Here is a 9,135-nt window from a genome sequence, read left to right as displayed (position 1 = left end):
ACGCAAACACACCGACGCTGACTGTCTCTCACGTGCACCAGTCGGAAGTGCCCACGCTGGCCTTGAAGAGGACGACAGTTTTCTTTCTCCCGTATCAGTAACAGACATGGCTCAACAACAGCGCGACGACTTGGAGCTCAGTCCTCTCATTGACTACCTGGAAGGGCGCACGTCAAGTCTTCCTCGAAGTTTCCCTCGCGCGCTAGCCTCCTTTTGTTTCCGAGATGGCGACCTTTATAAGAACTTTGACCATACGCAAGCTACATACCTGCTAGTCGCGCCGACCTCGCTCCGTGACGATATTTTACGTGCCTGTCACGACGAACCATCGTCCGGACACCTGGGGTACACACGCACGTTGGAAAGAATTCGCCGCTGTTACTACTGCCCACATCTCGCAAAGACTGTGAAGCATTACGTTCGCACATGTCGCGACTGCCAACGACGTAAGACTCCACCTGTGCGGCCATCAGGACTGCTACAACCAGTAGGAATACCGCAGAGGCCATTTCACCAGATTGGTATGGACTTGCTGGGATCATTCCCCACGTCTTCGTCCGGCAATCGGTGGATTGTGGTTGCTACCGATTACCTAACACGGTACTGCGAAACTAAGGCACTCCCAAAAGCTACCGCAGCAGACATCGCCCATTTTTTCGTGCACAGCGTTGTCCTCCTCACGGAGCGCCAGCGGTCGTCATTACCGATCGAGGGACAGCTTTCACCGCCGAGATGTTACCGGAAGTCTTGAGGTTAAGTGGCACTGCACATCGCAAAACGACGGCTTATCACCCCCAAACAAATGGACTGACTGAACGCCTGAACAAGACAATCGCGGATATGCTGTCAATGTATGTGGCCATTGACCACAAGAACTGGGACGATATCCTTCCTTACGTCACTTTTGCGTACAATACCGCAATTCAAGAAAGTACAGGCTTCATACCTTTTCGCTTAGTGGACGGTCGAGAGTTCACCACGATGCTCGACGCCATGCTCCTTCCCGACAACTTGGGAATGTTTCACACGGATGCGGCCATGTTCGCTCAGCGCGCCGCGGAGGCCCGTCAACTCGCGCGATGCCGTATTCAGTGTCGCCAAACCGCAGACGCAATGCGCTACAACCTTCGCCACCGCGAGGTTGCCTACAATTCTGGCGATGAAGTGTGGGTGTGGACCCCCATCCGACAGTGGGGCCGGTCAGAAAAGTTGCTGCGTCGCTACTTCGGTCCCTACAAGATTGTACGGCGACTCAGTGACGTTACCTACGAGGTTCTCCCAGAACACGCCCCAAGAAACTCCCGTCGGCTTCCTCAAACTGAAGTGGTTCATGTTTCAAGACTGAAACCATATCTTTCGCGCCGTGACTCAACCGTCGAGTGACTATACTACATTGACGACTTACGCCGTTCTTTTTGTTTTGTTTTGTTTTTTCTTTGCTCGTTTTCGTTGTGTTCTGTTTTTTTTTCCTTTTCTTCCTTCTTTCACAACAGCAGATTGTTCTTTCGCGTTAGGACACATTTCTTTCATTTATATTGTCACCCTCATTTTTAAATATATTTTTACCCTCATTTACAGCATCGAGACGATGCTTCTTTAGGAGAGGGGGTAATGGCACATGCCGTCACATATGAGCCACCTACGGTGGCACGTACACGCTTGGGGGTTGGAAGAAGAGAACAGTTCTTCTTTTTGGTCTGGTTCCAGTAAAGAAGGGGACTTCTTGCTGGCTCTGTTGTTTCGCCCGCGACAATATATAGGTAGGGTTCTTCTAAAGGGACAAGAAGGTAAGGCGGGTGGATGAGGTAACGAGCGAGAATGTGTTAGCGGCGAGGGTGTAGAATTGAAAAGAAAGATAATGCGTTACTGATAGTCGGTGGAGGCATTTTGAGGCAGCGCTGTGTGTTAGCCGGTTGATGTGTCATTGTAGGTTCCTCTTTTCGTGAAAGGAGCCTGGACGACGGGGAGGGGGAGGCGGTATCTCCTCTTTACTGGAGGTCAGTGAACTATCGTGTCTGACAGAGAGAATAAAAGTAGCGGCAGAAAAATGGTATCACGCGCCCAGCAAGAATCTGTAGCGAATACAACGATTATATCCAGCACCTAAATAACCTAAAAGTAACGCTAGGGGAACGAAACCATCCACAAATTCCTCTCGACCAGGCTTATGACGTCGTTTCAAGATTAGAGAGGCAATCGGCATTAGCTAAAAAACAACCTACACCAGAATGATAGACCACCAGCCTTTGTAACAAATTATTCTAGTGCGCTCCCAAATATAAACACCATCCTTCAAAAATACCACGGAATATTATCAAGTAACGAGCGTCTGAGAAAGGCGTTCCCAGATGTACTAAGGATTACCTGTCGAGGCAACAGAAACTTTAACGACATGTTACTGCATGCAAAAGTCAGCCAACATCATTCCCCCATAATAAAGGCATGTTCTAGCCCCAGGTGCAAAACAACCAGGCACCTTCAAAGTGACCTTCAAATTAAAAGCACCGCAAATAGGTACACGCACGAAGTGAAAAGTAGCTTTACTTGCACTAGCTCCGATGTAATTTATATGCTTGAGTGTTCTTTCTGTAAGAAGCAGTATATCGGCGAAACTGGACAATCAATGAACATCAGCCTAAAAGTACTTCACGCGGACACAGCTAAAATCTTCCCAAAGCCGTCGCCGAGCATTTCAACCAGCCATGTAAGAACATTGATGAACTTAAACTCTACATACTACAGGCTAACTTCCGTTCTGCGCGAGAGAGAAAATACAGAGAATCGTACCTCATTGATAAGTTCAAGCAAGACCTTGCAACCAATAGTCATGAACGTTTCAAAGAGAGCTTTGAAATCTATTCGCTATTCTAAACGTCAAAGCATAGGCATAGGCATAGGCTTTCACTCATTCCTTTCGTTCTTTTATTGATATATTTGCCCAACGCCCTTTTTTTATCGCACAAGCACCATTTTTCAGCCGCTACTTTTATTCTCTCTGTCAGGCAAGATAGCTCACTGACCTCCAGTGGAGCAGATACCCCCCCCCCCCCTCACCGTCGTCCAGGCCCCTTCCACGAAAAGAGGATCCTACAATGACTCCACCGACTATCAGTAGCGCATTTTCGTTCTTTTCAATTCGACTCCCTTGCAGCCAACGCATTATCGCTCGTTACTTCACCCACCCGCCTCACCTTATATCCCCTTTAGAAGAACCCTACTTATATATACTGTTCCCAGGAGAGTATATGTCGCCTTGAAGACGACAAGTCCACTTGTGGAAACGTTGGCTCCTGTTCTCACCTTGTTCTCGTGTTGCTCATCGTCTACCTAATATTCTAGTAACCGGAATCTATGAAAGCCTAGATGTAATCATGCGTTTCGACATCAGTACCACTCCCTTGATGACGCATCTAGCCTGGTTGGTAAAATAAATAGAAAAGTCGCAGTGTCGCATCGATTGCGAGAACAAAATAGCAGACGCCTTTACGAACTAAGGATAGTAGTTCTATCGACCATATAAGCTTGTGAACATTCGCTTCCTAACTAATTTGTGAAGCACGGTGTCACGCGTCCATAGGTAAACATTAACACATCTCACTCGATGACCGAGGAAACTCGCTGGCAAAATGCTGGAGTCTTCCGAGGAGGCGCGGCAGCAACAGTGAGCGAATTGACCTCGTGCCGTCTCGAAATAACCACGTGCCGAGGCACGTGGTCAGGCGGCGACCCAGCTGTGGAGAGCGCATGCGCCAAGCCGGCGGTGGCGGCTAGCGCACGCGGCGGCGGAGCTCGGCGCGGCGCGTCACGTGATGCGTTGCCAAGGCTACGGAGCAGCTGTTGTCAAATGAAGGTCAAATTCCTGGCGACGGCGAGACTCGGCTCGACTAGGTTAGTAAAGCTTGCGATTTAATAAATAACATTACAGCTTACCTCGTATTCTATGTCATAGCCGTCGTCATCGTCTAGGTCTTCATGTCTGCTCGGTAGGCTCAGTGGAGGTGGTGGTATGCTTAACCTCACAGAAGGAAAAGAAAAAAAAAAATCACGCAGAAATTTCTCTGTGGCCTATCTAAGTATGCGTAAGCGTTGCGCAACACGCTTATCTCCACACAGCCCGGTGTGATTATCAGTGTTATGACACTTGATCCATCCAGTACAACCCACTAAACACACAAGCAGCCATTTCATGTATAAAAGATGTCTTGAAAGGATAATTCAAAAGTCTAATAGCTGTCCTGGTCAATACATTTTCTAGCCGTGGACATCTACAGGTACTTCAGTAAGCCCTGCTAACGTTACGCTAAAAGTTGGCTAATAAACATCTCGACAAGAAGAACTTCAAGAATTGCATTAGACGTTCCCAGAATTCTGTTATAAATTGTAACAATATTCTGGGGACGTCTAACAAAATTCTTAAGCTATAAAAGCCTGCATATTGTTTCCGAAGTCATAACGTATAATGGTTTCAGAAACATTATGCAGGCTTTTATAGCTGTCTTTAAAGCAGCATTTACAGATTGTCATTCTACAGTGACGAGGTAAGCAAAATTATTGGCCACTTCTTCCGCATACCGTGCATCCGTATGCTAGCTTCATAGTACACATGTTACTATGTAGAACTGAAAATAAATTGAAGCATTACATTATATTATTTATAATAACTTGCATAATATTGTTTAACATATATCAAATGTACAATACACATCGAAAGCAAATGAGCATAACAACATGCAGAAAAAAATTACCTGACCTTGTGAGAAAGTGGCTTTATTGACTAATAAATTAAAGCACATGCATAATTATTTTGCGATTTTTTTAATACAGTAGAAAAGGTATGGTATGGTATGGTATGGTAAAACTTTATTATTGTCCGTCGGAACGCGCGTCAGCACGTAGCGGGCCGCTCCCACGTCGGCACAGAAAGGCCGAGCCTCTCTGCTGCGTCGCGGGCCCGATGGACAGCCCATAGCTGTGCTTCAAGATCGGGGCTGCTTAGGGCAGCCTCCCATTTGGTCAACGTGACATCGTCGCCGTCGTGTAACGCGGGGCACCGCCAGAGCATATGTTCCAAGTCAGCTAGGTCTGAGCATAGCTCGCAAGCATTGGTCGATTGTATATCTGGGTATATTCTGTGTAACAGTGCGGGGTTAGGGTATGCCCCGAACTGGAGCAATCTGAGTGTCAACGCCTGTGGTCTGTTTAGTTTCCTATGTGGCGGAGGATATCGTCTCCGTCCCATGTAAAAATGTTTCGTAAGTTCGTTATATGAGGAGGGAGGGTCCCGATTGTCCATAACCTCAGCGTCGCGCCACCCGGTAGCTACGCGGTCAACGACTCCTCGCGCAGCTCTGTGGGCCGACTCGTTGAGGTTGGGCGGGGCGCCCTTCATATGCCCCATGTGTGCAGGGAACCAGATGATCGTGTGCGACTTGATGTCCTTGTCCCGTAGAATGCGCACGACCTGCTCCGAAACGGTGCCCTTGGCGAAAGCTCGTACAGCCGTCCGTGAATCGCTGTAGATCGTGGTCCTTTTGTCGTCCAGCAGGGTCAGGGCTATGGCCACCTGCTCCGCCACCTCGGCCGACTTCGTTCGAACAGTCGCACAGTTCGTGATTTTCCCATCGTGGTCGATGCCCACCGCTACGAACGCCGTCCCGTCGGGGTACCGGGCAGCATCAACAAAACAGCAATCCGGAGCCTCTTCCCGAGCTTTGCCCAGGAGAGCCTTGGCCCTCGCTCGTCTCCGACCCACGTTGTGTTCGGGATGAACGTTGCGTGGAATTGGAGCCACGACAATGCGTTCCCGCTGTTCTCGAGGGAGACCACAGAAGCGGGACTCGATTTCCGCCGGAGGTAGAAATCGAGGAGGTAGGTCAGTAGAAAAGGTGACCACAGAAAATAAGATGTAGCTGCAGTAACCACAGCAATCCAGGTCCCTTCTCACAAAACACACAAGCAGCTATTTGATGCCTAAAAGATGTCTTGAACGGTTAATTCAGAAGGCTAATAGCTGTCCTGGTCAAGACATTTTCTAGCCGTGGACGTCTACAGGTACTTCAGTAAGCCGTGCTAACGTTAAGCTAAAAGTTGGCTAATAAACATCTCGACAAGAACAACTTTAAGAATTGTATTAGACGTTCCCAGAATTCCGTAATAATGGCTTCGGAAGCATTATGCAGGCTTTTATAAAACATCTTGACAAGAACAAGTTAAGAACTTTATTAGACGTTCCCAGAATTCTGTTATAAATTGTAGCAGAATTCTGGGGACGTCTAGAAAAATTTTTAATTAAGCTATAAAAGCCTGCGTATTGTTTAAGTCATAAAGCATAATGACTTCAGAAACAATATGGACGCTTTTATAGCTATCTTTAAAGCAGCATTTATAGATTGTCATCCTACAGTGACGTGGTAAGCAAAATTAATGGCCACCTCAGCACACCATGCATCCGTATGCTAGCTTCGTAGTACATATGTTACTATATAGAACTGAAAAATAAATTGAAGCATTACATTATATTATTTATAATAACTTGCATTAAATGTTTTAACATATATCAAATGTGCATAACAACACGCAGAAAAAAATACAACCTGACCTTGTGAGAAAGCGGCTTTATTGACTAATAAATTAAAGGACATGCAGAATGATTTTACAAAATTTTTAAATACAGTAGAAAAGGTGACCACATAAAATAAGACGCAGCTACAGTAACCACAGCAATCCAGGTCCCTTCCCTCTTGGATACCACTGGCTGCCCACAGAAGTTTGCTCTGTAATACAACAGTGAACAAAAAGGTGAAGAAAAAGCATGTAAACTATATATCAACACCACAGTTGTCAGTAAACAGCAAGCATTTTCCACAGCAATACAATTATAGTTAAGCTCTGGATTACCATGACTAACAGAAATGGCAGCCAGCTGCAGGCAGCCACATGGTGCCAAATAAGAAATAACAATACACAAAAGAGGTGCACAGAAATCAAAAGAAGCCACTTAACAGAGCAGTCAAGCCTTGCATGCTCCTACAGGTTTACCTTAAGATTAATTGGGTGTGCATGAAACTGTGCGAAACAAACACCGTTTGGCCCCTGTTCATCTGTTTGCAGAACATGCCCTACAGCAAGATCAACAAATTTGTAGCAGCATACACATGGTCAAATGCCAAAAGTATGGAAACAATGCAGATTGTGCACGCACATAAACAAAGCGACCGAATAAGCATACATTCAGGCTCTGGCTTACAACCATGCGACTTACCTTGACTAGACAAAAACAATGGAAGCCAGCAGGCCTTGCGGTTCCGTGAAAGAGTAAAATTTCTGCATAGGATATAAAAGGAGACAGTCAACAAAACAGTCAACGTCTGGCTTGCAACCATGCGACTTACCTTGACTAGACAAAAACAATGGAAGCCAGCAGGCCTTGTGGTTCCGTGACAGTAAAATAACTACATAGAAAATAAAAAGAGGCAGTCAACAAAACAGTCAAGCCTAGCATGCTTCTATATGTTTTCATGCTTCTATATAGTTTGATTGATGAGCACATAACTGTTGAAAAATATGGCTGCTTAGCCACCGTTGAACTCTTTATTTCCGTTCCAACATGTGCCCTACAGCAAGATAAAAAACAAATTTATAACAGCATACAAACCTTGACAACAACATTTGCGTGACAAGAATGTAAGAAAATTACAATTCATGACCTGCTTAAAACTTCAAAAAATGCTCAGGAGTATGTAAAGTTGCAGCCCTGATGTTTATTTTACGTGTAATTATGCGAATTAATTTTGAATTGCACAAAATCTTCATAACACTATTAAAAATATATCTGCCCTGGACACACAAAAGATGCACTGGCCCGCAAGAACAAAAGTGGCGTGCCAGTTGCAAGTTGTAGCAGGTAAACGTATACGTACCGTAAGGAAATGCACCGTATCTGCAGGCGCTGGTCAAGGCTTGAACGTAACCAAAAGAGCCACGAGCGGTGCACACGCTATGTAGACTCGATAGAACGAAGAGAACCATGAGCACCGGCGAGCGAACGCTTGCGAGCCATCAGCACGGCCCTTTAAATCGCTCGCGGTTAGGGAGCCTACGTGCAAGCGCTGGTTAAAGTCCATATATAAGAAAAGTACCGTCATCTACTCTTTCCTCCGCCGCCTCCTCTCCTAAAGCGTTTGCTTTTTCTTTACTTTTTGCTTGCGAAAGCCAAGTCGACGGTGGCGCACCTAGAAAGTCCACGTTGAAGCTTTCAGGCCTAACGCGCGCCGTCGCCGCCGCTGGCGACTGCGGCTGCGCAGAGGACTTTCAACATGGCTCTGAGGCGGAAAAAAAGAAAATATAAAGAAGTGAAAAGCTCGCGCTATCATCGTCCAATCGGAGATACAGGATAACACAGGAGAGAGCGAAGCGGCATTTGTCAAAGGATGGCGGTACTTTTCTTATATAGGGACTTTAGCGCTGGTAACTTCAGCGCGCCCCCTGGTGCTGTCAGATCTGTCGCGCGCGGCCAGAGATGTCGGCGACGATAGCTGGTATCGCAATTTCGGCTTCACCGCTTGTTCACGCAAAGGGAAACGGAGGCACAGCTCTGATAAGGACGCTGAACGGGCGGGCACGTGTGCGCCCGACCGTTTTCTTTTTCTTTTTCAAAACTTTGACTGTCGTGACAGACCACGGTCTAAGATGTATCTTACACCGTGTGACAGACTCACTCGTATCATGCATCGCGCCGTGGCACGGGTGAGTTTCGCTGGCCGCGCGGCAAACACGTTGTCGACGCGGCGATCGGAAAGTAATCAAAGAAAATAACACCGCAGGATTTTTCTGCTTATTTACCCAAAGGGGGAAATTAAAGGAATGAAAGGATGCGACGTTAATGGATTGCATATGGCTTGTTAAAGTCGCACGGAATGTAACGCGCGTCGGGCACGCGCATTTTAAATCTTTTTCACTTTCACGGCGCACGCCCAAGCATGCCGCACATTTTCTAACAAAAACATCTAAATAAGTTCTCGAGTTAGACGCTCTCAAGACGTTAACCAATGTATACTCCGGTGACGCCAGAGGTGGGATGTTACCACAGCTGAAACACACTAGCATATTTGATTAACCGTATTTCCTGCTACATAA

General features: G+C 46.5%; 1 long non-coding RNA gene across 1 annotated transcript; it reads right to left on the bottom strand.

The window, feature by feature from the left end:
* Nucleotides 1-6,599: 6,599 nt before the first annotated feature.
* On the bottom strand, nucleotides 6,600-7,480 carry LOC125940952 (uncharacterized). Its single transcript, XR_007464111.1, has 2 exons — nucleotides 7,392-7,480; nucleotides 6,600-6,773 (listed from the first exon to the last, which is right to left on the bottom strand). It is a non-coding gene; the product is annotated as an uncharacterized LOC125940952 (long non-coding RNA).
* Between the last annotated feature and the right edge of the window lie 1,655 nt (nucleotides 7,481-9,135).

This window comes from Dermacentor silvarum, chromosome 10 (genome assembly GCF_013339745.2).
Source record: "Dermacentor silvarum isolate Dsil-2018 chromosome 10, BIME_Dsil_1.4, whole genome shotgun sequence".
NCBI lineage: Eukaryota > Metazoa > Arthropoda > Arachnida > Ixodida > Ixodidae > Dermacentor > Dermacentor silvarum.
The sequence above is the reverse complement of the archived record's forward strand: the minus strand, read 5'-3'. Positions and strand labels throughout refer to the sequence as shown.